Source organism: Gavialis gangeticus, unplaced genomic scaffold, assembly GCF_001723915.1.
Source record: "Gavialis gangeticus isolate Ggan-Ray unplaced genomic scaffold, GavGan_comp1, whole genome shotgun sequence".
Lineage (NCBI taxonomy): Eukaryota > Metazoa > Chordata > Crocodylia > Gavialidae > Gavialis > Gavialis gangeticus.
The window spans coordinates 54,224,908-54,229,633 of NW_017729032.1; the positions used below are offsets into that span (position 1 = coordinate 54,224,908).

At 39.6% G+C, this 4,726-nt stretch overlaps 1 protein-coding gene and 1 long non-coding RNA gene across 4 annotated transcripts in view; one reads left to right on the plus strand and one right to left on the minus strand.

Annotated features, from left to right (window-relative positions):
• Positions 1–4,726, minus strand: part of LOC109302592 — a 22,300-nt gene that overhangs the window by 2,055 nt on the left and 15,519 nt on the right. The gene's annotated exons all lie outside the window — the stretch shown is intronic.
• Positions 1–4,726, plus strand: part of LOC109302590 (neurobeachin-like) — a 494,933-nt gene that overhangs the window by 603 nt on the left and 489,604 nt on the right. The gene's annotated exons all lie outside the window — the stretch shown is intronic.

Genomic DNA, 4,726 nt, shown 5'->3' on the forward strand with positions numbered 1-4,726 from the left:
TGCCTGAAGTAAATCTAGAAAAACAAATATTTCTGATATAATAGTAATTTACTAAAATATTTGCTATTAGTGCTTTTTAATTTTATTTATTTGTGCATAACTCACAAATTGAAACATAATGATAGTAAGCATTTTCCCTAAACAAATAAGTCATTAACTGCTGAAGATAAGATAATGATTAAAATGCTCTATTCCATTTTATTTTGGAAGAATAAAAGCAAGAGGTGGGTTCTATAACATTTATTAATGTAATCAGCTCTGCCTTACAAAAGGAATGTGCAGTGAATTACTTTATCCAGAGTGGTTGAAATCCAACTCAAGTTATGGTATTAAAGGCGATGTACAGTAAAATGCAAATAAGGTTTTTTAAACATATATGTTTATTTTGGTTACTTGTTGTAATTGTGGGATTAATCATGTTCCTATTAAACATGTTTTGATACAATGCTAAAATTAAATTGTTTGATTTACTTTTTATCAGGCAGTCTATATGAGACATTCACTGCGCAGTAGATTAATTAAAAGTGAAGTAAATGTCTCATGTCTACATGTCCACCTCTATTAGGCTAGAGTAAATCCTGCTGCAAAGTAAAAACCTCCACAGCAGCTCATGTGTAGATGCTGCCAGGCTGGGAGGGGCATGGGGGTCCTTCAGTGCAGTGGCTACCTACCCCTGCAGCACATTGAGCCAGGGAGCAGCACCAGGCTGACCCCCCAATCCTCCTACCAGCTGGGGCTGCTCCAACCTGGCTCAGTGGCTGTGGTTCTAGGCATGCATGAAGGCGTGCACCCAAGAGCAGTAAACTCTGGCAAAATAAACTCTGAAGTTTATTGAAGCACATTAATATGCATGTGTAGATATGCCCAGTATGTTTTGTTGTATTTTATTGTCCATATTTAATATTTTAACACCAGTAGTTCTTACCCTTCTTAATTTTTTCTTGTGTATGTATTTATGCATGTGCACACACATATGCATGCACATATATATTTTAATGTTGGGTGGTTTGGCAGTAGAATTAGGATAGATTTACTCAGTAGCATACAAGATAATAAATAACTTATTCATCTGTCAGAGAATGCCAACAAGCACCTTGTGGCTAGAAATAGAATCCAGTAATCTCAGTTTTGATGAGGTTTTTATCTCATTGAAGCAGCTCTCTTAAACCTACACTTTGATGTACTAGTTCTTGTGCTCCTTGACCTAGCTGAAAAGTATGAGACACAGAGATATCTGTTGTCATTTTGAATACACATAACCTTTACTTCATTTTGTCAGGCCAGACAGCAGACACTTGTCATGTGGGATTGCAACAACTTTATTACCAGGCATATACTAGATATTTTAAACTTAGATAAAATCACATTTACAATTAAGTGTATGTCAGAGTGAAATTTCATATTGCCTCAACAATAAATAACATTTGATATTTATCAGGGCATCTTGCGGTAACCTAAGATGACAATAGAAGATTGAGTTATCTGCTCTTTGAAGAATATGTTGAAGTATAAGATCTGTCAGAACTCTAGACAAAATGAGAATATTCAATTAGCTTCCAGCTTCTGTTAGCAAATAAGATTTAGAATATTAACTAAATTCCCTAAAGGAACAGCCTTAAGTCAATCTTATTTTCCAGTAAAGAAACCAAGACATTTCTCATATATGAAAATTTTCATTCTATTTATTTGTCACAAGAAAAAAACCCTGTAAAATTCTCTGTTTTACAAGGAAAAATAAAATCTGTAAGCAATTCAGGTAAAAGAAAATTAGGAAATATAAAAAAAGTATTAGAGATGAATCTGATATATACAAAATTAAATTGTACTCACATGCTGGAAACTGTTTTACATGTTGTAGTGCAGTAACGTTCTGTGTGCATTATAATATATTATCATGCATCCCACTTAAATAGTGACTGCAAAACATTTTTGAAATGTCCATTGTATTTTAAATTCTGAATAAGTTTCAATATGTTAAACTTTGTTGGTGCTGTTGATGCTCTGCTTTTTTGTGTGTGCACTAATCTTTGGTCACAGCAGGTAGAAGTGAATGGGTGTTTTCCTTTTATTTCTAAAAATTATGATATCATTACCAATGCAGTCACTTACCTCCTGACATCTTGGTTTTGTGGGTGTACTTGGGGGTGGGAGGAGTATAATGGCATGTCAAATTAAAATTGGTGAATTCTGTCCTGTGGTTTTGACTGTTATCAGAGAGAGTCTGATTTGTTTGTTTTTTTTCCCATTTTGGGGGTGTTTTTTGGGGGGAGGATATCCTAGAGTGGTTACTTCACAGTTAACTTCCATTTTGTTAGCCTCTGTAATTGTTCAGGAAGAAAAATGAAAATTTAATTTTACTGTCCAATGAGCTGATGAAATATTAACCTCATTACTGAGGCAGATCATTGTACTAATTGGTGCTTCCCTGTACAAGAAGATAAATTGAAAAATGAATTAACCCTTTGTGAAGTAATGTAATCGTCATTCCTTTTTGAAGCAAATGATTTTCAATAATAGTTTAAATATAGAAGATTTAGTTAAAATCTTACTAAATGCAGGCATGAAATGTAATAAAAATGCTGGTGTATAGAAGTTCAACCACCTGAATTCATGAAATGCCATAAACTGTCTCCAGTATAAGGTTAGCTTAATTGTAATGCTGTTATGATAAATATTATATACTGCACTGTTTAGCTGGCATTAAATCTTGGTTGAATGTGTTCTAAAATGAGCCACAATGAATTATTGTACAACACATAAATTGAAGAACATTTAGTTTTAAAAGGGAGGATTTTATTGGCAAATTGTAATTGCAAAGACTCATTAGATAATGTAATTTATTCAAAATAATTTGAATGTAATGTTGCTTTTCTGATATGTCTCTGTAAGAACACTGTGCTATTGAGGGTTTTATTTTAATTGCTAAGGATCCTTTTGCCCTGTTGAGGCTTTGCTAACAGATCTCTGCTAGGAAGAGTATTAAGAGAAGAAACTGAATTTGAATTGTATTTGTTATGAGAATGAAAAATATATCTGAGAAACACAAGAAGGACAAAAGGATTAGGAAAAGTAACTAAAGTCAACAAAGTGTTTTGACAGTGAAGTCTTTTTAGAAGCAATCTAATGGAAGAGCAATTTCAATAGCATTTAGTTGAGAACTGGATCTTGAAAAAAAATGGATCAAATTATTCATTCTAGGTTCTTTTTGAGTTACAAATATTGATAATAAATTTCTTGCTATAACTGTGCTTTACTTGGAAAAACTTTGTAAGTTACATCTCTATTGTAATTTATGGAGATAGAAAATATACATGACATTTCAAGCTTGATGGGATTCAGCTGTTAACATTCATAATGATAAAACTGTTCCAAGTGTTTTTTTTCAAGTTATAGTTTATTGGATTTGTAGATCTCATGGAGACTTTAAAAGACTGTATTTCCATATGTAAGACTCAATAACTTTTATATTGCTGATAACATGAAGGTTGTGGGTTAGGTTCTCAGGTGTGGGTTAGGTTCTCAGGCTGTTTACTTTTAAACACGATAGCCAGAGATGTATCTTCTGGCATCCCTGTATCAATAATTATGGATGCTAGGGTAAGGATAGATCACTCTTGATATACGTGATTCAATGCTCTTCCTCTATAGTAGGGCTGTTCAACTTCTAAGCCCCCAGGAGCTGCACATGGTATGGACCACATTAAGCATGCTACACAGTCACTCCCCCTCCCTCCCCAGTGCAGCACTGAATGCCATTGGACACCCCCTTACCCCACTTCTGGATGCATTCTTCCCCTCTCTTCACCCCACAGTGTGCCTTGGCCTCACCATCATTTTCCTGCACTGCCTCACCCCCTCATGTAAAGGCAGGAAGTGGCAGCTGGAGGAGGGAGGGAGGAGCCTGGAGACTCTGGCTGCTATTGTAGCTAGAGCAGCAGTGGAGTGGTAGCCAAATGAGAGCTTGGGGGACTCAAATTAATATCTCATGGGTTACCAGTTAGCCTTCCTCTAAGGGGGGTGGACCAGGCCCCGGCAGGACTGAGGAGGGGTCTTGGTGTGCAGGGTTCAGAGTGTGCGGGAAGAGAAAGCATGTCTAGACCCCTGTGGTGGGGGAGGAGGAACAGAGGAAAAGCCCTGCCTGCTGCAGCAGCTTCCTGACAGCCAGGAGCAATCCAGGCATACAGCTCCACTGCCTGGCCCCAGAGGGGGACTCTTGCCCCTCCTCCCTCTCCCCCACTAACATGGGGCAGGAAGGGGAACTCTGTGCAGCGCTGCCCAGTCCCAGAGGGGGACTCTTCCTCCTCCTTCCCCCCACCCCCTGCTACCATGGAGTGGGGAGGAGGGCTCTGTTGAGCTGCCCAGCCCAGCCGAGCCTGGGCATAGGGAGTGTTTGTCACTGAGCTGCAGCGACTGGAAAGGGCCCTGTACCCACAGGCTCAGCTGGCCCTGCTCAGCCCCAGCCGAGGCAGCCACATGGCAGGGCCAGCCCAGGCCCCAGCAGCTGTGGCTGTGACAGGGAGGCTAAGCCCTGTCAGCGAGAGCAGCCTGGCCCAATGTGCATGGGTGGTGGCTGACCAGGCTATGGGCTACCCAGGCCGGCTCAGAGGTGCTGGCAGGCCTGGAGCCCGGCAGCCACCCGGTGTGGGGGCTCAGTGTGGACACATGAGCCCCTGTGGTGCCTCTGAGCCAGTCCGGGTAGCCTGCTGCTTGGCCAGACACCGCCTGT